Genomic DNA, 25,003 nt, shown 5'->3' with positions numbered 1-25,003 from the left:
AGACATAAATTCCAGGGATCCATGACTTAAAAAATGCAATACATTATCAACCTTAAATATTTGATCCAAAAATGAGTAATAAGCAGTAAATCCATGGTGTGGTCTTTCTGATTTTGCAAAAATAAGCCTCATTGGATCGCCTTCATATATGAAAGTTGGTTGCACTCCAATGAAAACATTGCCAAATTGTTTTCCATATACAAGCAGGTTCTCCCCATCATAATTAAGGTTCCCTGGAGGTTTGCCCCAGTTTTCTTCCAAAGCCTTAGCATAAGGTGTGAGCTATTGGTACTCTCTCACATTCATTTTGTAAGAAATATTAAGATTTGGGTTATTGAACTTAACTTCTTTTCCATGAATTGTGTCTTCAATCAATGCTTTAGAAGTATCTAGAAAACCTTCTACATTATATCCATCTTTCTTTAGTTAATGTAATACACTAAAAATTGAAGAGAATACCTTGAGTTAGGTTATAGTGCCAACGTTGGATTTGTCACGTGGGAAGCTAAATACATACACAACTATTTTCTTGTCCTCTTGTAAACATGCAGGTAATAATATATTTCAATAGTGAAAATTGTCATTATACCTAACTTCAATTATCTCAATTAGGTTGTAACATGAAAAACAAATTGAAATGACATTTTGACATAATCACCCTTGTTATTTGCTTTAGCTGAGCCCACTTGATATCCCTTGTACAAAGTTGTTCAAAAAACTTATGAATTGCATTGTACTTGCCTACTTATCAATATAAATAAGTTAGAAACAAATTTTTACGGCCACTTCAAAAGAACCTTGCAATGGCTCAAGAGAAACTTTGATCCTACATGTGTGTATGGTACCATGACCGCTATTTTCGTATTCTAACATCGATGTAATGATAATTTGAGTTTCACAACAAGTTTCACAATTTTAGATAGATTATATTGTTAATAGTTTATTTAATTGATGAACTTGCTGAAACAATGTTCAGAAAAACAATGAAACCTACCCATTCTTGCATCACAACCTAAGAAAACAATCAGCTCCAAACCACCATCAAGCTCAGGAAGAGAAACTTTACATGCAACCTGAATTGGATGCAATCCCAAAGTGTTGATAAGCCATTCCTTTGTAGTCTAGAACACTAGTGGCAAGGCCACAATGTAGGGAACATCAAGCTTGGAAAAAGCTTGTATAGGACGAGGATGATCCTATCTAGCAGGTCCACCCAAAAGTGTAAACATAGTCAAGGAAACCAAAAAATCTACAAGATATTTATTTTTTATGGGATCATACAAGAAACGCTCCAGAAGGGTGGAAAAATCTAATCCACCTAAAAATATTGGCACAACCTTTGCACTTCTAGCTTCCAATTCCATCACAACAGCCACATAGTGTCTATCAACACCAATAATAATGTGGCTTCATTGCAAGGTGATAGCAATGACTGGTGCATTTAGATTTTTGAGCTTCCCATTTGCATCCTTTCTAGTGTCATACCAATTCAAATACTCTTTAACATCATCATACATGAAAGGAGCCAGAGGGTGCCATATTCTTGTGTCCAAATAGACAACTAGATCAACAAACTCCAATTGTGTTTTATTGAGAGAAGGAACATACAACCCAAAAATCATCTTAAAGAAGTTTTCAATATTCTCTAGGGATCCACCAAACCAAAATTGCAAACTCATGATATAGGCTCTAGCATCTTGAGCCTTGTTGCTTGGAAAATACTTGAGGACTTTGGGTAGGGTCCTAACAAGCTTAAGCATGCTTTACTCAAATCCTGATGACTTCTTATTTCTTTTAAACACTTGATACAGAATTCTACATAGAATTATTTCTCATTCTCATGATGTCAAGAAAAAATAGGGCAATCCATTGAACTATACGTATTCCAAGAGATTTAATATCGAAAGATGAATACCTATTTTCCAACTTCCTTTTCCATCTTTGTTATGTACTGAGTAACAACATCAGGACCCTTTGTATTTGTCAGAAATATCCTAAGGTGCAGCTTCGATTAGCAAGCTTTTTCCAGTCTTCCCTGAAGTGGGATCCACAAATCAGCCAGTTCCTATGAAGTAAATTTCAGAAAATTGATCTCAGCATACCCTAGAGATGTAGCCTCAGCAAAAGGCCCTTCAAAGTAAAAGACTTCTACATCCATCATAGAAGGAGGCTCTTATGTCACATCATATCCGAATATTTCTACAAAATTATTTGGAGAATGAAAGTTAGAATAGAAAATCATGAATAGAAGCATGGAAAAGCATAGAATCTCAAGCAAAAAGTATATGGATAGCTTTATGAAATTTTACCATTCCATTGAGGATCAAGTGTCTGTAGTTTGATTGAACTTGTTCGGGGTTTCCCATTACAAGTAAATACCACATATGGATCTAAATAACCAGTAGCATCTACAACAGAGAAATTATTTCCTTCAATTAGGGTGACTATCAGTAGCCATCCATCTCCCTATGCTTTAATTCCATGATCACCAACTGTAATCAAGCCATGAATAAGTTTGAGAAACCAAAATGTTTTTTAACAATTGCCAATCTTACTTTTATCTAAATAAGAGGTCTAGGAACTGAAACGACTTAGATCACGAATGACATATTGTCTTACCCTTTTGGAACCGTGCATGCATGAAATGTGAAATCATCTTGAAAATACGCTCCACTTGGAGAACAAGTAACCCACATGTAATAACTTCTCCCAAAGAATCACGTAAATCTAGCCCACCAAATTCCAAGCCTTGTATCACACTGGGATTGGTTAGGAAGATGTGAAAAAGGAGATATGCCAAAGAAAATAATGTAGATACCAAGGTAAAAACCCCAACGTAACTAACAATAAGCTTCCATTCCAATTGGGGATCCATCTGCAAATCTAATCTTGGTTGTTCTTGCTCAGAGGCCAAGGATGAAACATCCAGTGGTGTAACATACTGAGAAAGAAACTTGGAAAACTGTTGGTAGTTGTCCTTCAGTCCTTGTCTCATCCCACCTTCAATCATGATTTTCATCATTGTACTTTGAATAAAATTCATTCTCTAGGAAATAGAAAGATGGGAGGATTCCTCTTTGGTTGGTACTTCTAGCCTTGGTGTGATGCAGAAAAGAAATTCACACCTAAATGAACTTCCATATGGAAAATTTGGTGTACTTATACTTGCTAATACTACAAAAACCTTCCCATCTGCTATGAGATAAGTTTGTCCTTTTGTAGCTTTGATGAACTTCACTAGTTTAGTTGTAGCTTTGGTGTATGTGACCACTCTTTTCATGGGTTCCCCACTACTTTTCTCCAAGGTCCTTCAACAAGGTTATTTGTCCCCTCTAGTTGTGCTAGCTCATGCTTGAAATCATTGTTGGGCCCAAAGAGAATGGAATTTAGATTTCGAGGACTAGTAGCATAGATTTAGTCTAAAATAATTCCTCCTGGTAGAGGGCTAGGAATTTCCTATTTGCCTGAATCTATGCTATCAAATCCTTCTTCAAAAAACCCATCTGACTGCTCTTCCTTTGAATTATCTTCACAATCATGGTAATTTTCTAACGATTTTGACTCAGCCCTTTCAATCTGGTTAGTTGTTTCGGTATTTTTATCGGTAGTTTCTGTAAATTTGTTGTTAATTTCTGTATTTTTTTTGTGAACATTGCAAAGAGTCTTCCTGCGGGGGATGGGATATTTATTTTATCTTCTTGTATAGATAATGCTTCTTCTAATTCTCCAGATCCAAAGGAGGATAGTGAATTGTTGGAAATTCTTGTCGGTGTTCCATTGGTTCCATTGATTCCCTTGCGCTAAGGCTTTCTGCATTAACATATCTGGTCAACCCATACTCTTGATGAACAAATCTATTGTAATTATCTCTACCATATAGAGATACAGTGAGAATAATCTCCCATGAATTGCAAACATCACTGAGTGTTAGTTTTTGAGTTCTAGTAATGAAGTATCTGACTAGATAATTGAATGCATTCTTGAGTCTGCCCCCTTACAATCAACTCTATTATAAACTACAACTAAAAGAGACAAATTAGGGTGCAGAGAAGGATGGATTCAAAAAAACCATTTCAATTTTAGGAGTCAAATCAATTCATTGGTGAATGATAGCCTTATTCAAATTGTTGCAAGTGCAAATTATCTTAGTTCTTTCCTTAAAGGGGTATAGAATGCTTGGACAAGAAAACCTAGAAATTCTACCATCCCTAATTCAGTAACCTATCAATTTGAAGAATGATATAAGACACAATGAAACTACTCCAATTTCAGTGACTAATAATGTAAATTCTTCCAATTCAGAAGCTATTTTTTAAGCCAAACAAACATTAAAAGAATGGATATGGAACTCAGAAATTTTTTCTACCTTGACTCCTCGAAAAGATAACAACATGCATCAAACTCACATTCATAGTGAAGATACTATTGAAGAAAGTGTTCATTCATTTGTTGATGCTCTTGGGGAGAGATGCAATCTGAAATCCAAGACATTAGATAATTCTTTTACTAAAACTAAAGGTAGAACAATTGGACATCAAGGTGGGATTTAGAAACATATTTAGGTCAAGATTTTGGTTTACCTCTATAAGAGATATCATTGGGTGGTCAAAGGGATGAGGAACTGATTGTTGAAGTTGGATTGGAAAGGGTAACTCAAGAATCTAACTATATGTTAAAACACATTCCAAGGTTGGAAATTCAGGATCAAGGGTATAGCTTCCCGAAGACCCTGAATTTTCGGAGAATTATGGGTGTGCTTTTTCTGAAGACATGGTTAATGCAGTAATAAAAGCATTATCAGGACCACCTCAAAAATAAAAAGAGTGCAGACTCGACGATGAATATTTTTTTACAATTGGAATGGGGGATTTTGTACAAGATTCAGATATTCTTGAAATGTCAAATGAGTATACAAGAAAAAAAGAAAGTGAGTTGTGTGACTCCAAAAAAGAAAGTGAAATTAATTCCAAAATTGAGTATGTATCATTCAGTGTCAGTCCAAATAGTTTGGGGACAGATACAGAGCTTTGTGCAACATCAGAAGGGTGGAAGAGTAATGATACAGATACTTTACATCTTCTTCCAGAATGTGACAACGCCCAACAGACTCATGTTTTTCAAGGTATGCCTCAGTTTGTGTTTACCTTTCATTGCTTAAAATGTTGTTAGACCATTGTAACTTCCAATTATTTTCTTTTTAGTCATGCTATTTTGCAATGACAATAAAAACTATACCAATTTGTAGCCTCAGAATCCAAACCAAAAATTAGTTTGACAGATCACAAGGATAAGTATTCATGAAAATTACAAACCATGTCTGGCTTGTAAATAGACTTGCATGCACAATAATGTGACTTTGTAGTAGTACCAACCACAACAAAGTCCTTTGTCAGCTCCCTGTGAACCAAACACAGTCAGCAAGATCTATAAAATGAATTCAAATCTAGCATTCACTATTTTCTGAGTCAAGAGAATATATCTCTTAATAACACAAAGTAATCTCCTACGTGTTTCCAAGAGATCCAAGAGTTACTTCATTTAACCCCTTGAATTTAGTAAAAATAAATGAAAATGTTGAATCAAAGCCAACAATTCACATATAAGGAAATAATTGCTTAAGAAGAATATCCAGGTTCCATTTATAATTACCATGAAAAAAATTTACTTGGGGAATTATACCTTTTCAAAGAAGAGTAAATTCTATTCAGAGAAGCACATATTTGGTCATGAGATTCATGAGCTGTCTCAAACAAGGAAATAAATTATTTAAAAAGGTTTCATCATTTCTAGGATATATTCTACTGGAATCACTAATTTATTTACAATTGGGAATGATATTTGTAATGGAATAAAACAGATAACCAATCATAGTGACTGCCAATGGATTGCCATAAGAATTCAGTAGGCAGTACCCTGATATCCCCCCTCCTACTCAATAAACAGTTTTGCATGCTCCATTAGACAACCCTAGCTATAGATGTTATAGTTAGAAGCACATTTGTAGTCATCAAGAAGGATCTTGATGAAATTTTCCCATGTAGATTAATATTTCAGCATAGAATGTTAAGGGAACCACTGGTGATGATAGATAGACCAATGTTAGAAGTTAGAACCCTCATGGCCAATCTGCTGCCTGCATACATATGTGCTCTTCCTTCAAGAGGTAAAAGGTCTTGGCTTCAAGTTTCCCTTGCTAATATACAATTGGAATGGTGAATATGTTGCTGCTACTTGTGAGGAAGGTCATGTGTGTGTGTGTATGTGTGTGTGGGAGGGTGGGCACTATTATTTGCACAATTGGCTCTAGACTAGTTCCTTATATTCTAGATAAGGAGCAAGATCCCATGTCTTGGTATTGAAACCATCATACTAGCTGGCATGGTGCAAGGTTTTTTTAAGAGCATGCCCCAAATGATCCCATTGGTATAAAACACCTTTAGCAATGGATGGCCCAATCTCTGCCTAATGCTGAGAGGATCTTTGGAGGGGACCTTCAACATGTTTGAGTGGGAAGGGGACCGTGTGGGAAGGAGTGAAATGACTCTCCACTCAGATGAAATTTTTTTTGGAATGATTGCAAATGGATGCTCAGTGTGTCTAACTGAGTGTGGGGAAAAGAAGAATCATGCTTCCGCAAGGTGGCACACTAGGTCAAAAAGACAAATGCCTCTCCACTTGGACAAACAAAAAACTTGGAATGATTGCAAATGTATGCTTGGTGTGTTTGACATAGTGTGTAGAAAGAAGAACAATGATGCAAAAAGGTGGTACACTTGGTCAAATAAACAAGGTTGCAATCATAGGATCCAGGCTAGGCTTGACCTATCTGTGTCATTAAAATTTAACTCTAACTTGAGAACATGCAATCCAATATTGCTCATAATGCATTGACACAAATTAATAAAATCATAAAGAGTAAGTGATGACAAAGAGCATTTTGCACCTACAACAAGGAACACCTCCCACCCTTCAATATGTCTAGTGACATAATTGTTGTCTTATCGGCCAACATTCCAAATGAAATTGTCACAAAGAGGAAATGTTAAATAAAACAAGAATTCAGAATATAAGAATCATGTAAAAAACCTAGACTAGAGTGCAAAATCAATATTCGTTTGTTTGTTGTTATCCTAGTTGTAGATGACATTTTCATATTGAATTTTAAATGAGAGTGAAACTGGTATGATAATTATAAAAACTTGCTAGTTATGATAATTATAACAACTTTCCTAGTGAAAATAATATAAAATATGCAAATGACTGGACAAATTTTACGCTGTCAATGAATAGGAATGAAAAAACTTTTGCTAGTAATATAAGTAGCAGTGAGTTTGACAATTTTCAACATGGTCACATTAGGCATCCTAAGCATGGTTACCAGGTATCTGACACCTTAGAAGGTAGTATTACTATTTTGGATCCTCAAAGATAGAAAATGGCCTTGACTGACTATGATCACACTTCAGCTAGTGACACATTTTCAAAGAGAGATATCTCTAGAAATCTTCATGGAAAAGAAGGTACATTGAAATTCAACAATGACTCTCAAGGTAGCCATCCTACTGGTGATGAAGAGGCTACTTCCTCTCATACTATGGGCACTAAGAATGTATGTGATATCTCAGGAAAATATTTTCTTGATTGTAAGGCTGAACTGTCTTCCAGGTCCCTTGATTCATTCAAGTGCTCTAGTAGAAAAGAAAATGAGAATTGGCAAGACTTGTAGGCAAAGGCTTTCAAATCCAATTATTTACCCGGTATTGATTATTTTCTGGAAGGATATTTGAATGGTTTGAAGAATGATATAAGACATGATGGAAATACTCCAAGTTCAGTGACTAATAATGCAAACTCTTCCAATTTAGAAGCTAGTTTTTAAGCCAAACAAACATTAAAAGAGTGGATACAGAGACATCAACTAGTAAAGTGAACTCAGAAATGTTTTCTACCTTGACTCCCGAAGAAGATAGAAACATACATCAAGCTCAAGTTCCTAGTGAAGATTATGATGATATAGGGTCCATTAATTTTTTGATGTTCTTGGGGAGAGATGCAGTTTGAAATCCAAGGCATTAGATAATTATTTTACTGAAACTAAAGGTAGAACAATTGGACATCAAGGTGGAGATTTAGAGACATATTCAGGGAAATATGTTGGTTTACCTCTACAAGAGATCTCATTGGGTGGTCAAAGGGATGAGGAACTAATTGTTGAAGTTGGATTGGAATCAAACTAGTTGTTAAAACACATGCCAAGATTGGAAATTCAAGATCAAAGGTATAGCTTCCCCGAAGATGCTAAATTGTTTGAGAATTATGGGTGTTATTTTTCTAAGAAGTACATGATTAATGCATTAATAGAAGCATTGTCAAGACCACCTCAAAAAGAAAAAGAGTGCAGACTCGACGATGAGTATTTTGTTACAATTGCAATGGGAGATTTTGTACAAGCTTCAAATATTCATGAAATGTCAAATGAGTATACAAGAAAAAAATAAAGTGAGTAGTGTGACTCCAGAAAAGAAATTGAAATTCTGAGAGCCCTCTTTCTCCTGTGTTTCCTTCGACACTATATTTTTCTCTCCGATGGCACAAATTATGGTGGTAGAAATTTCTCATTGGGTTCCCTAAAGGAATTTCTAGGGATATCATTGGTATACTCTATAGTAATAGGCTTACCATCATCTACCCTCTAGAACAACGTTTTCACCACCATAGGAGCAACATCGCTACTGGATTTTAGTCTAGACGTTGCAAATAGCTTCACCTTTGCCTCAAATTGTTCTAGTGCATAGGTCTCCCCACTCTCCCATACTGATTTTCACCGAAGATCTATAGAGTGCCTCTGGTTTTCTTGGGACACTATCCTATATGTTGTTAATTAGTAGTGAATTTCCCAATATTTTTGCCTTTTTTCAACTCATTGGAATATTTATAAGCATTGGACCCTTGAGAATTTGGAGGTGCTCCTAGAACACAATTGTATCATTGTTGATGCTAGCAAAAGAATATAAAAGTTTCTAGAAACTACATGCCCTGTTCCAGAAGGGAAAAAGTCGGGAAGAGAGCATTCCTCACCATTAAAAAATAGTTTGGTATGATATCCATCACCATCTACAACGTCTATAAAAGGTGTAAGATTCTTTGTGAAGGAAATCACTGACTACAAGCATTTTTTGCTATGGCCAAGAGAAAAGGAAAATTTGGCAAGTTTGGTCCACAGAGAAGAGGAAAAAGAGATATGTCCAAAGTCCAATGCTTTGGCTATCAAGAGTATGGACACTATAAGAGTGATTGTCCTAAATTCAAGAAGGACAACAATAAGAGGAAACGGGAAGAAGCCCACATTACCCAAGAAGTAAAAGAAGAGGATAAGAAGTTGAAGAAGGAAGCTCCTCTGGATCTCTACTATGACTAAGATCAAACTCTTCACATAAGTCTTCTTTAAAGTTTTGGGTATCATAGTAACATGTAGAAGTAGAATATAATTAATGAGAATGGAATCTTCAAGAATATAGGATCATTATGTAGAGATAACTCAGATAAAGGTATTCATGTAGGAAAGATGTAGCCATTGAATGACCTCATAAATAAGGAATGATCATGACCATGAAGAATCATCTTAGAAAGCCACTATCATCCAAATGAAGGAGAATTTGTAGGATGAGGACTAAAAGGATCCTCTGGTGAAATATTCAATAAGTGATTCATGACCTTCAGGAAAATTCAATGTGTTGATAGGAATTTAACTTATGGGGATTCAAGAAAGGATGATATGCAGGCAAAGAAAGATGTACTAGAGCAAAGAAGATTAAACGTAATTTCAATAAAGGAAGCTATCAAAGAGAGTTGAAATGATCAAGGAAAGAACTAAGATGAGGTATGTATGCATCTAGGTTTTTTAGATAGGTCATGTCATCATTATTATTAATAAGCATGGGGAATTTCTCTGGAAGCATGGTCAAGAATAAGATAAGATCTCTTTCATTAAGATATACATGAAGGCATGGTTCACACACTGAGAAAGGTAAACATGAGAAATATCTTCATATGAAGTATGAGGTGGTTTACAATAGAACCTATAAATAAGCATATGGGAAAAGAAACTAGGAATAAAAGGACACCATGGACACTAGGAATCAACATTCGACGATCTGTTGAAGACATCTCCCGAAAGAAGGCACAATAATTCTAACAAAGGAATAAAAAGATCAAAGGATCCTTGACACCTAGAAAGGCCTTGGAGATATGAACATGTAGGATGTTGATGTTATATTTTTCTTGAATAATATCTAGATGAGTTCACGTAGGGCTACTAGAACAAGAGTTGTAAGTACAAGTACAACTAGCACTCATGTGGTGGATGGAGATACCTGTAAGAAGCATGATGAGAAAGAGGTAACCATGTGATGAAGGTTCTAGATATGTATCAAGAAGTACACTTTCCATGAAGAAATGAATTACATGACGAACTAAGAAGGAAAGTGATCGATGGTTGATGCCCTACAAGGAAGAATCTCGAATGAATTTCATGACATTAAGGAAAGAAAGTGATCAAGCAGTTGAAGGACCCACAAGAAGAAGTTGTTGATGAAAAGGAGAGTCCCTAGTTGTGAGGGAGCTCTGACAAGTCTCTGATTAAGAGGGAGCTTAGCTAAGTTCTTGGTTAGAGGGAGATTGGGTACATTCCTTAAGAGGAATGGTATTATCTTCCCTAATTGAGAGGGATAGGTAGACACTACATTATTGTCTTCACTTGGGAAGAAAAAGTGGAAGGATTGGGTAATCATTTGGCATCTGATGCTCTTTGAGGATGTGTAGGGCATCAAAGATAAGAGTAGGTAAGAGCACTGATATTATTTAAGGGCTGGGAACCCAAGATAAGAATAGTCCTAGAAGGTCATAATCAGTGAACGCTTGGGTGGGTATGTACCTTGAGAAACAATGATGAAGGTGTGTATAGTCATTGGTTTCACCAACATTGTGCTTTGATATAATGAGAGATAGAGTTGTCAGTCAAGGCCTTCCTGTGGAAACAATTTTGGTTACTATTATGCTAGAACAAATAGATTTTCAATCCGATTTCTCTTATGAGAATTCTTTAGATTGAAAATGTCCAAGCACGTTGTAAGTGGTTTATGAATACCTCCCTAGTTAAGAGGGAGTGTTGAAGAAAGTGTAACTAGGCTCGATCTTCATAAATGTGATTTTGATATTTGTACTTGTAAAAGAAAAAGAATAATTATTTTGTCAATTGTAACAATGAGTTTCTTGCTCATTCCATAGGTCTAGCACATGTTGAAGTGCTATAGGAAGGTCAAAGAGTCAATATAATTGTTGAAGACCCTTATGGGCATATCTCACGATGAAAATATATGTATTTGAGTCAAATAAATATGTCAAATATTATCCTACAATGAAAATATGTGTCTCCTCTTCAACATGGCTTAAAAATGAATTTTTGGTGCACAAATGTCAAGTCAGCCTCACCAATTGATCAAGTCAACTTCAAAGGAGGGGCAAACTCCTATATATAGGGCAGCTCAACCTCACAAAAGAATCATCACTCATGTATGAATTTCAGCAAAGAAAAGAGGATGAAGAAGAGGTAAGAAAAGGAGAATTAAGGTGCTTCTAGGGCAACGAAAGAGAGAATGAAGAAATCCAAAGTTTTGGTACTTCTTTTGGGCTATTTCTATCACACGTGCTAAGGTAAGAGATGAAGTTTTGCTACTGCAATAAGTCAAAAAGTGCCTCTCTCTAAGAAGGTTCGATTGGGCTAAAAAGAGGCTCCCAATAGTCCTCCCTACCAAGAAAAGTAGGCCCCACCTCTAGTGAAGGAATGGAACAAGTGAAAGGTCTTATTTCAAGCCCTAGATCAGCCACACATGCAAAGGAATCTGATCTACAATAGGGTCAAGATGATCAGCCTCTGAATTGAATATATTCCTCAAAGAAAGGTCTCATTCTCTAGCCTAAGTATAAAGGAAAAGAAATATTTCCAAAGTAGAGAAGAAAAGGAAGACACCGAACAAGAGGTCTCTAGAGAGACCTACGGTTTTTTCAATTGCTAGAAAAGGAGCGAAGGAAAGTTCCATCAGTTGCCAGAAGAAGTGTGAACAAAGAAATAAAGGTGTAGTAAAGAAGAAGACTTTGATTGAAAAGCATAAGAGAAGATACAAAAGAGAGACAGGGTCATGTTCTTGGAGGTTCTACTAGTTAAGGGTCTTTCCGATAGTTGTATTATTAGCCATGTATTGACTAAGGTCCACAATTGTTGGGACCTTCTCACAACTCATCATAGTTGAGAAATCCATGTCCGGGTAGAAAGCGCCTACAACTCCATTGATGCAGTCACTCTAACTTTGTTCTAGTATCTCTGCACCCTTAATGGCTTCAATAAATTCTCCCCTTTGCCATTCCCAAGACAATTTACAATAGTCCAAAGGGCCAATAGGATTCTCATTATAAATTGTTACATGTTCCCAATAGTTTCTTTCAAAGGCATGTGTGACATCATAAATAATGGTGAGATCTCCTTCCTGTCGAGGCATAAATTTTGTTTCATTGAGAACAATTACAAACTTATGATTCTTTTTGCAGTAAACCTCCATAAAGACCTTTGTAACAAAAGGCCTTGTGACTTTCTAATATGTGCATACACCCTTGTGACTTTCTAATATGTTCATACACAGCCATATCCTTTGAAAGCTCTAAAAATAATTCCATGATTTTCATATCCTCTCCAATGTCACGTGAAAGTGAATGAACAATAAAATCAGTACCATGATCCACCTCAACTATTTTCACCTTATTGTAATTGTTTTCCTTTATCATGCCACAAAGTAATGTTATTGTTTTGTTCCTAATTGATTGCTTATTTTGTCCTAGAAGGCCAACTAAAACATGAATGTAACCTTATTCTCCTATTCATTGTCTATGATTTTCTTTCTCCTTTATTAACCTTAGTAATTCATTAAGAGCATACAAGATAGTCTTCTCCCCATCAAAATCAAGATTAGGTTTCAATGAAGCTATTATGATTGTTGTATTTCTATCCTTCCACTTTTCTATAGAACTTGAAAGTATAATATTCGGTCTGAGCTCTTTGTTGATTAGAACCTAATTACCATCTTTCAATATAACTTCTATCAAATGTTTGACAAGAAGAAATTTCAAAAAGGTCTTCCATTACCTCTCAAAAAATTGGACAATAAAAGGATTGTAAGGGAGGCAATGAATGACTCCCCAAAAGGAGCCTTTTCTTGTAATATATCTTATCCCTCTCTTTGGCAGAAGACAGCACATCTACACAATAAAGAAATCTAATGATTTGTTCCATTTGTAAATCCTCTGCTTCATCTTTTTTCTAAATATGGTATCTTCCATATCCCTTTTAAGTTCTTCATATTCATGTTTCAAAGTTGATGTATCAATGGAAACTCCCACTACTTTGGAAATCTTCAAAAGTAATTTATTTTCGTAAGCACTCTCAGTATGCCTTTCTCTGATCTCAGATTCAATTCTATCAACTATCCAATGCACTATATAGAGAGTGTTAATTGAATTAAATTGAATTGAAGGAATTTTAATGACATTCATGACACCAAGAAGTCTAAGGGACCTAGAGCTCCAAACAAAAAATATCACGTTTTCAAGTTTCTCTCTATTGTTATAGCCCTCTTGCCATGAATCTTGATCAAGAAGTTCACAGTTTTGTGAAGCCCTGCTTCCTCAAATAGCTCATTCAAATTGTCCACCTTCAGATTTCTTTCAAACTGATTATTGAATGCAAAGAAATATTTTTTAAGGTAGCTAAAAAAGTTAAATAAATCACAAAATATGTGAAGAATGAAAATAGTCACCAAAAAGGAAGTTAAGTTATTCGATGGAGGAAAAAAAATTACTTGAAAATTTAAAAACTATAAATATTTTGGTAAGTAGTGATGATCCAAAGAGGGTTTTTACCAGACATGGAAATATAAGAGAATTTAGCAGTTGGGTGTGTGTAATCCATTGATAGATTTTATCGAACAATCTACATATATATGATTAATAATTAATGAGTTAGCAGAATAATTGAAAAAAACCTAGCAGCAGGATAAGAACAAAGATGAGACAATAAGGTTGGATTTACTTCTAAGGCAATAAGGAGACTATAATGTCAACATGTATGGTAATACAAATGAAGAATGGGAACCATGATGATTTTTCTTCTTGGCCACTGAACACATATGCATAGAGAAAGAGGCAAGGGAGGGATGGAAGATACGTTGTAGCATGCAATCAACACTCAGAGCAACAAGTTGGGTAGATTTGAATCCCATGTAATGCATTATGATGTCTATAGATGATGATATTGCTTACATTGAGAATAAAAGCTGCATCCATGCCCAACAATGAAAAAAATGAATTAGGTATTCTCATTTTTAAATTTCAAGGATTATCATAAGGTTTAAGAGGAATTGAACGTTATATGGCAACATTTGTAGGAACTGAAGGTTGTGTGGCAGAACTGGAAGCAATTGAAGATTGTTTTATCCTACAAAAGCATATAAGAGGTTGAAATAATTAAGTTTCTAGGTTGGGCATATTGCAGCAGGTTGGTGTTTCACTCTCTATCTGGGGATGCACACAAGAAAATCCATGAGACACTTATAAACAGGACTGAATAAGAGAATTTTCTTATGTGTTATAAAAAAATTTCTTCAACTGGCCTATAACATTCCATAAATATAAAAGGAAACATTTTTTAGAGTACCTAGACTATTCACAGTAGATAAAAGGGTAGTCCATTACCAAAATATACAATTTTTATCTTGTGGTATCAATCGATTAACCGTCTATAAGTGGAACCCTCTCCAAATAGTCTTCTTGTGGCTCTTCCTGCTTTGTGTCTTCCTGGTCATGCTTCCAAAATCATAGGTAATGCCAACATGAAAAATCAAGCCAAGGCTCAACTCTCTCAAAGAGGATTGAACGATCAAAAGCTTCAGACTTTCAGACTCGTGGATATAAAATGGTTCATGGCTTTGGTTGTGTTAAGGCTCCTCCTGCAGTTGTGCTCTCTATTTTGTTGTTAACAGAATGTTATCCGCCTGTCTGCCCGCCAATCCTCCTTGCCATACCCTCTATTTCATTGTTAACCTAATGTTTTTCGCCTAGCTTTCCCGTCAATCTTCCTTGGCAATACCCTGCCAATCCTCCTTGGCCATACCTTCTTAAATATCCCCGCCAATGCTCCTTAGCCATACCCTCTTAAATCTTAAATTTGATGAGTGGGAAAATGAAATTCCAAATGAAAAGCACAAATTTTTTTACCATAATATATAAAAAAAAAAATCAAATATAACAATTTTTTAAAATTTTAAAAAAGTTATCCAATGTTATAAATGTTTTAATATTTTTCTAAAAGAAAGTTAGTTGAATTTACAAGTTATTTTTTTTTCTTTTATATTTTCATGTTTGTGCCTTAGGAAATATTTGAATCCTCCATCTTAACGCTTGGTAGATCCAAAGTTAAGATGGATCTAGGTCAGTTTGATTATTAATTATAGTTATAGTTATAATTTTTTATTTTATTTTTTATGGAGTCAAAATGTTAAAGAGGACATCACAAAATTTCTACCATGGGAGAGGAATTCAATAATTATGGAGAAACCCTATAGGCCCATGGAAAAATTGCAAGCGGAGAAAGGGGTATGGAGTTTCTGACTAGAGAGAGATGTAGTTTTGATGAAGAGTGAATGGGATCTGGGGAATGTCAAGCTCTGATATCCTTGGCAAAATGAAAAATAAGATTAAATGATAGCCATGAGATTTTTATTCACATGATGTCTATTTTTTAAGTACAAAGATCATCGTCATGATAAAACCTTTGAAGACACACAACTACTCATGAGATGTTTGTTTCTTATTCTTGGACCCACGTGAAGGAGGAGGAGTTCGTGGATTATGCATTGGAGGAGTGTGTTTTCACAAAATTTGGGCTAGTGCAAGGATTTTATACTTTCACATTTGGTACTTAGATTGAAAGGTCACCATGCCTTGGATTTCAAGCCTACCAGGTCTTTAAAAAGCAAAGTTATAATTTGATAGGCTAGTCATCTTGCGATTCAAAGGCCCTAACCCCTACTCCAATTGTGCACTGTTCAGGTCCTCTAGTTTCTGCCAGCCCAGGGCTTGAGGCCATTTGCGAGGGGATGCAAAAATTTTCTTGCAGTTGTCTAGCTTTGAGTTTGGTTTCCCTTTCATCCTAGAGATCAGAGAAAGACATGAAATGTATTATGACTTTCTTAGGGTTTTTAGGAGTTTCAGAAGTTACGACTTTCTCTGATTTATTTTTTGGCTTGTCCTTCATCTCAAATGCCATTAGCCATGCCCTCCTTGGACAAACTGGTGAAGGAGAGCCTTGGCCCGACAGTGAAGGAAGGTCAAAATGATGTTGAGAATATTTGAATTGAATTGCAGTCTTAAAATTTAAAGACAAAAGGGTATTTAGAATTTTAAAATTGTAAATGGATTCAAAGACCCCTTTGTCTCTAAATTTTAACACTGCATATGGATTCAAAGACGCCTAAAGTGAAATGAAACACTTGAGTATCAAAATTGCAATTTTCCATTTCCGAAGTGACACAATTAAAAATTACTAACATAAATGACTAATTCGTATACTTCTTGTACTTATTATTTGGTCATAGTTTTATTCTTGGACTATAGTAGTCACTTACGTAACTAATCACTGTTAATTTTGTCACTTATTATCTAGTCATATATTTTATTCATGGACTAAATTAATCATTTTAGTTAGTCGCTTTTAGTTTGGTCACCTATTATCTAGTCATATATATTATCCCTAAACTAAATTAGTCATTTAAGTCAGCCATTTTTAGTTCAGTCACTTAAAATTGCTTAAATTTAATAGTAATTCACTTGAAATAATTGTGGTGACTAAATTCCCTAGTCACCAATTTCATCATTTTCTACTAGTGAATGGTCCCCATTGGTTGCATAGCCTCCACAAGGTGAGGAATTTTTTGTTGAACCTGGTGTTTTGGAGAATTTAGCATCTACGGATAAACACTAATTCACTAGACAAGTAGTTGTGCCAAGAAGAACAGTTTAAAGTGTTTTAGATTTTTCCTATAAACTATAGATAAGAAGAGGGGATAGAAGGCCTACCTATAGTTTCGTTTTCCTCTCGTCTCCCTTGTATCAATTCCGTTGTTCCTTCCCATACTTAATCCGCTTGAGAAGTACCCTGTAAAGACAACAGAAGACAAAAATAGATCAAAGCATATGATCCATTGAATATAAATGAAAGGAATGAGAAGCAATTCATACATATAAGCATTATGAAAGAACACAACATATGGAAAAAGGTTCAAACACTTTATTATATAAAAGAAGGAATTACAACCATCAGTGTCTGATTCAAAGTCATTCCTCTAGCTTGGATCCCATCCACATCACATCAAAAGCAAGACAAGCTTGTGGAATCACATCATTTGCTCCAAAGTCAAGTCTGATAGCAGCATTATCTCCTTACAATTCAACATAATACAACCCTTGATCACTTAGATGAGTGCTCAATTTATAGGAAGATGAAGGAGGTTTTGTCATTAATGGTGACATTGAATGGCCTTCCATACTTAGAATTAGTTCCATGGAGGAAGGGATGAGAGGATAGGATGCTCCTTAACTCATTCCTCATCCATTTTCAAGCTCATAGGAGTTGATAAGATAGGGAAACTTATAGATGACTCAAAAAGATAAGAATACTCCCCAAACCCTATATGAATTTCACTCATTCTCGCCCAGCGCAGGTGAAAGGGAGCCTAAGTGCTCTGCAGAGCACCCTGGTAGTGGACTCAACTGCTCTGCAGTGTACCTTCATAAGGGCTTACCTGTGCTGGTCCCTCTAGAGGCAATTTATGGATGTCTTCAAGTCATGAAACTGTCTAGGAAGGAGGCATTCAAAGGGGTGACTTTTTTAGGGCATGAAATAACTAAATTTATGGTTTGATGATCCCTAAAACATGGATCTGAATGTTGGGATTTGATGTGCCCAAATGGATCTGTAACACCTGGTCCCCGGTGAACCACTTGCCCTGGTGAAGTAGCTGCCCTGCTTTGATAACTCGATATAGTTGTATCCTTTCTTGCTGAGTGTTCTTGATCTATGTGTCCATGATATGATCAGTTGTTGTTTATTCCATGTAGTCTGTGTTGGGCTCTGTTGGTGTGATTTGTTCTGCACGATCAAATGTGTCCAACAATGCTGGAAAGTATGGCCAAAGTTGATCTATATTGAACACTGGGTGCAAGCCAAGGAAGGGTGGGATGTTGAGCTCGAAGGCATTGTCACCGATGACCTTGGTGATGGTGTATGGCCCATATCGGAGTGGGTGAAGCTTGTAGTGGGGTCTAGCAAGGTGCTCCTTCTACAAATGAAGCCAAACTTTGTCGCCCACTTGGAACTTGTGTGACACTCTATGTTGATCATGGCAATGCTTGTACTTAGCAATGCCTTTGTCCAATATATCATGGACTTGTTGGCAGATGTGCTGAATGCACTCAATGAATTTGTTAGTTCTTTTAGCTTTAGACTGCACATGATTAAAATCTACCTGAGTGGCTACAAATGATATGGCCACATCAATGGGGCATAATGGCTGAAATCCCAACCCTACCTAAAAGGGGTTCTGGCCTATTGAGATGTGGAGATCTCTATGTTAGCTATGTTGCACATAGGGGATACTTTCATCCCATGTGTGTGGATGCTTTGAGTTGTACATGCACATAATGTGTACGATCATATTTTTGACAACCTTTGTTTGGCTATCAGTTTTGGGGTGGAAAGACATGAACTTAGAAAGTTTTGTATCCAACATCAACCAGAAACTTGACCAAAATGCACTCACAAATCTGTTGTCCTAGTCTAAGATAATGGACTATGGGATCCCCAAGTGTACCCACACTCGCTCAAAGAAGAGCTTAGCAATGGCCTCTGTTCTGATACTCTTCTTGCAGGTTTCCATGATGTCCATCTTAGAGAATCTATCGATGACCACGAAAACACAATCATTTCTGTGCTTAGTAGAAAGAAGGCCCAACATATAATCCATGGAGATAGATTCCCAAGGCCAACTAGGAATAGGTAGAGGAGTATACAGGGCTTGATTCTTGATGGTTAGTTTGGCAATGGCACAGGCAGTGCAGGATCTAATGTACTTCCCAACATCTTGACAAAGTTTCGGCTAATAAAAATACTTTTGCAATACCGCCACTATATTCTCTACTCCGAAATATCTAGCGACCCAACTGTAGTGCCCCTCCCAAATTATCTTAGCACACTCACTTGAAGGAACACATATGTGTTCCAAGTGGCATAACAATTCATCCTAAAGGTGTAAATTTGGATCATGCTTCCCTTCCAGGAGTGTCTGGTATATGTTCTCGAATTCTAGATCGCTCTTGTAAAGATGTAGCCACCCCGATTTCTCATGCCCACAAGAGTCAATCACAGTGATTAGTGCCATGAACGATGGTCGATTGAGGCAATCAATGACATTATTGGTGCTACCCTTCTTATACTTAATGTTAAAATGCAACTTTTGCAGATAGGTGGACCATTTCTGATGGTGATCGTTCTGTAACTTCCCTTGTGTCTGAATGAACTGTAGAGGTCAGTGGTCTATGTGGATGACCGTTTCCTTCCCCATAATGTATTTCCTCCATTGGCAGCAAGCCTGCACAATGGAATACATTTCTTTGTCGTAAGTGGGGTACTTTCGGACTCTATCTGAAAGTGTCTCACCATGGTAAGCCACTGGATGCCCATGTTGAGTAAGAACTACACCAATAGCATATTTAGAGGCATCTGTCTCAATCTAAAATGGTTGTTGCAGGTCTAGTAATGTTATCACTAGTGCCGAACAAAGGCAATTCTTCAACTCATAGAACACTCGCTATTGGGCTTCCAACCAAAAGAACTTTGCTTTCACTTCGCCCTTGGTGACTTGACTTAAAGGCCAAGTTATATGAGAGAACCCCAACACAAACCTATGATAGAAATTGGCAAGACCCAAAAAGCTGTGGAGCTCTATTAGAGTGGTTAGGGTTGGCCAATCCTGAATGACTTGTATCTTGTATAGGTCCACATGTACACCCTACTTATCAATGATGCACCCTAGATATTGACCCTGGGTCATGCCAAAGGTGCATTTCTCCAAGTTAGCACACAACTTGGTGGAGGTGCTCTTCCCAACTCTAGCCGAAGATCAAGATGTCATCTAAATACACCACCATGAATGCATTATTGAAGGGCTAACAGATGTCATCCATCAGTCTCATGAAGCTTGCAAGGGTGTTTGTCAATCCGAACGACATGGACAACCATTCAAAAAGGTCCTCCTTGGATTTGAAGGCAGTCTTCCACACATCGAAGGGTTCGATAGGCACCTAATGATAACCTAACTTCAAGTTAATCTTGCTTAAACATTTGGCCCCATTTAGCTGGTCCATAAGGTCATCAATATGTGGGATTGGGTACCTATTCTGGACAGTGATCTTGTTTGGCATTCGATAGTCAATACAGAGCCTCCAGGTCCTATCCTTCTTCTGTACCAATACAATCAAGATCCCACAAGGTGATGAGCTTGGCATGATGCTCCCTTTCTATAACATCTCCTAATTCTTCCTCTTGATCTCATCGTTCATGAGAACAGAGCGTTAATAGATTGGTCCATTGGGAAGTGGCACACTCGAGATTAGATCAATGGAGTGCTTGATCTGACAATGTAGAGGTACCCCTATGGGTGAGGTGAAAATATCCCTGTACTCCTCCATGACCTTTTCCATCTGATGTTGTTGTGTAGAGGAGCCCTACCTAGAAGCCATGGACACAAATTTCTTCTTGCCTTAGGGCCGAATCATAAGGAAAACAAATTTCCTAGTCTCGTAAGTGATCTTCTTGCATTTATTTGTAGTGATCAAAGAGATGGTAGTCGGCAGGGCTACCTCTGGTATCCTGTACAACTTATTAGCCAAAGTAATAATCACAAACCAAGGTCTAGACTCATATACAACATGTCACTTCCACAAGAATGGTTGTCCTAACAATACATCAAAAACTTCAAGAGGAGAAACGTCACATAGTACCTCATCTGTAAAGGGCATGATGAGAAGAAACTGGGGAATATCAGGGAATGTCAAGAAGGGCAGGGCTACCTCTAGTATCCTAGATCAATTATTGGAAACTATATGAGAAGAGATAGAGGAATATTTTACACCTAGAATGCATTGACACTTGGCACTTGGCACCTATTGGAACCTAGTGTTGGTGTGCCTAGCATGCCCCTCATGGAAAAGGTAAATTAATGACTTATTAACCCTATTATGTGCTCATTTCCTTGTAGTTTAACTTGTTCCTCCCTTCTGTTGCCTTGACAGTCACTCACATGCATTGTCACACCCTTGTACATCTTGGCATGTCTTAGCACTTGGCACATCTTAGCTTGTTTGACATGTCTTCATACTATCTGACACATGTTAGCATGACCTAGCATTCCCTAACACACCTTGGCAGTCATGGCCTCACAACTAGCATTACATTTTCCATGACATGGGAACCTTACATTCACTAGAACACCTCGGCACTCCCTAGTTTTCATGCCCTCTGTTATCCTCCACAATGTCTGAGGCTAATGAGGAGATTGACAGAGGTAACCCCAGACCAAGATTTTTAGTTTGGTAGCTAGCCCTACCAAACTAGAGAGGGCTCTCTCTATGAAATCACAGCCAAGAGATGATTGGAATGTAAAGGATTTTAGGCTAGATAGATAGGCTCAAGTGGATTTTGGAAAATTTAGTCTCATCATGTTTGCTTGATGAACCTACCTCCATGGGTTGTACTGACATGGTTTGGTGCTAGCTTGGTGAAGTGGTTATATGTGTTTTCAAGGCTACCTCAATGAAGGTGTCCCATGCCATGTTCTTCTCTTTCAACTGATGGATTACTATAACCTTTATCAGGCTATGGTGAAAGGGTCTGGGATAATGAACTTTTCCTTTCAATTGCACCATTTCAGACATTTTGGTTAGGCTCGTATACAAGTAGCTAGACAAATTTAGAGACTTGGTAGTTGTAAAGTGCATGAACAGTCTTATGTGGTATTGATATAGCCTAGAAAATCTTCCCTCACATGTGAAGAACTTCATGATAGCCTTCATCAATGGTGCATATCTCTCCAACAAGCATCTGAATGGGAAAACATGTAAGTGAGCTCCTTTGTATTGTGATTTCAAGTAGGGTTTGTCCTCTTCTAGGTCTAGGTTCATGCCTTCAAACCAGTTTTCACCATGGTTTGGTATGCCTATAGCTTGAGAGATGGCATCCGCTAAAAACATGAAATCAGTCCCTGCAATGGTGATCTTGTCTTCCTTCAAGGTGAGGGAAAATAGACCTATGAGATGCTCATGGTAACCTACTTCCTACACTCTTTGACAAAACCCTAGATAATTGACATCTTCAAAGCATTTCATGAAAAATGGGGAGGAGGTGATTTCATTGCAATTAGAGGGCTCAAACCTCAATATCTTCCCCCCCCCCAGTATCTTTAGACCAAAATAATCTATGCTATTATAGCTAGGCACCTTTGGGCTAGGCCTAAATCCACAAATAAGATACTTTTGGTCTATTTAGAGGTGCTCGCGAGACATGAGAATGATTGAGGGTGGGGTATGAAGGACACATAATGTTTTAGTAAGGCTTTAATTGTCAAGAAATTATGGAAAACATTCCAGGGAAAAGGTATTTGGTAATAGGTTATTAAAGAGAAATATCTAAAAGATATATAGCTTAAGGAATGGATTAAAGAGGCTGCTCCAAAGAAGAAGGTGGCATCTTATATATGGAGAAGCATGATGAGAAACAAATATTGGCTACTACGAAATCTGAGATGGGAGGTTGGAAGGGGGGAATAGGATAGAAATAGGACTAGATGATATGAAAGGAGTGGAGGGAATACATACTCTTTCTATTTGCATCCTTGAGCATTTACATAAGAAAAAGTTTTAATTTATGAACTAAATCTCTTGTGATTAAGGATCTTATTTTGTTACAAGTTATTGGCTTAATGCATTTGAACTTGGATTTCTAGAGGATCTATTTGTGGAATGGGCACGTTTCACAACAAAGTTAATTCTAATAGTTTTAAAACTCACAGAGAAGAAAGAAAGTGAAAATGGGAAGGTGTTATGTATAATGAGCAGATCTCGATCAAAGAGATTTATAACCGTATTTCTCATGGATGTGGCTTGAATGATAATGCTTTTTGGTTTCATAACATGTGGAGATGGGATATACCTCTCAAATTAAAATGTTTTATGTGGCTGGTGGTCCACAATAATATTTTAACTTGGGATAATATCCATAAAAGGGGCTTTCAAGATCTTGGAAGATGCTCTTTATGCAAAGAAGATTTAGAAGACATGGAACATCTATTTCTAACATGTCCTTTTGCGATATCGGTATGGAGTGGGATTCTTCAAACACTTAAAATACATGTAATCTAAAACATGGTTTCCATTTAGAGATGTCTCACTCAATGGCTTGAAGGTTTCAAGACATATCATTCCTTGCCTTTCTATATTTTGTGGGGCATATGGAGAAGCAGGAATGAGAATATTTTTGAACAAAAAGAACCATATACTAGAGACACCTATTTAAAGATCTTTTCATATTTTATGGAGATATGGCTAATGAAGGAGGAACAACCTAGAAAACATTTTCGGCCCGTGGAACTATGGTCATACTTTATTTTTTTATCTTTTATTTTTTATTTTTATTTTTTATGGAGCATCCTCCAATGGGGTTTGCAGAAGTGGGACACATTTGGTTTTGAAGCCAGACAACACCTTAAATTTTAGTCTATATAGTGACATAGAGTCAAATAATAGAGTTGAGCTAATCATACTCTTGGGGGCTCTTCTATGTGTTAACTGGCTTGCAATTGAAGATTTACATGTGCTCGGAGATTCCAAGATGATCCTAGATTCGGTACAATTGAGAAAAAAAATTAGACCACCTTCTCTTACTTTTTGGATGCAATGCATAAGATCTTTGATGAATACCTTTCAAAGACTAACCTCTAATAATGCCTATAGAGAGTAGAATCAAGTGGCAGATCTCCTATCAAAGAAGGGATGCAAGTGGTTGCCAAGGAGGAATTTCTACTTATTTTCAACAAAGGAATTTGTTGACGGTGCTAGACCCGCCAACATGTCAAGGGGATATCCCCGGTAAGAAGTCCCAATTAGACCTCAGATTGTTTGGTGTAGGAGTCCCAACAGTGGGTCGTAAAGAAACGCCTTGACTGCGATGTCGCACAGAGGCAAGTAAGATACCTCTGTCAGTAGCAAGGGTGTGACCACTGCAATGAGTCAAGGAAGGTGAATGAGAGGTTCTAACATAGGTGGGTTGGGATGAGTGCGCCCCTTGGCAACTTGTAATAGTACTCAGCTGGGAAGGGAACACACGAGCGAAGATGCATCACAAGCTAGAAAGCAGGGCATCTGACAATCCAAAGTGATGGTTAAACCAACAACACATCTGCAACAAGATTCATATAATTGCATACAAAGTAGTTCATACACAACTACGTATGTTAAACAACATACATCACTACAACAATTGGAATAGTCCAACTACATTAACAAAATATGCATGAAACTGTGTTGGCTCTTATTATATAAAGAAGTGTAAGTTCCAATCATATAATACATTCATGTAAAACTGCTAGCCCCACCATTGGAATGTTATAGCCACATCCGCCTGCTCCTCTAAAGAGATGAGCTAGCTTTGTGCAGTAGAGAAGCCAAGGCACATTACAATACTGTCCAAGCTCTTTCCAAGATAGTCTTATCAGAATCTTGGTTGACCAAAAGCCTATATAATGAGTTATGAGGAACTATCTATAGCAAAGGGTGGGGTGACCCTTGA

The 25,003-nt window shown here is 36.9% G+C and overlaps 1 pseudogene; it reads right to left on the bottom strand.

Annotated features, from left to right (window-relative positions):
* Positions 1 to 1,915: 1,915 nt before the first annotated feature.
* The window catches only part of LOC149181604 (C2 and GRAM domain-containing protein At1g03370-like), a 76,854-nt pseudogene continuing 53,766 nt past the window's right edge, over positions 1,916 to 25,003 (bottom strand).

The sequence above is a fragment of the Pinus tabuliformis genome, chromosome 3_2 (genome assembly GCF_031772625.1).
Source record: "Pinus tabuliformis cultivar Carrire ecotype Pingquan chromosome 3_2, CPIR1, whole genome shotgun sequence".
Lineage (NCBI taxonomy): Eukaryota > Viridiplantae > Streptophyta > Pinopsida > Pinales > Pinaceae > Pinus > Pinus tabuliformis.
Note: the sequence above shows the minus strand (reverse complement) of the source record. Positions and strands in the feature narration are given on the sequence as shown.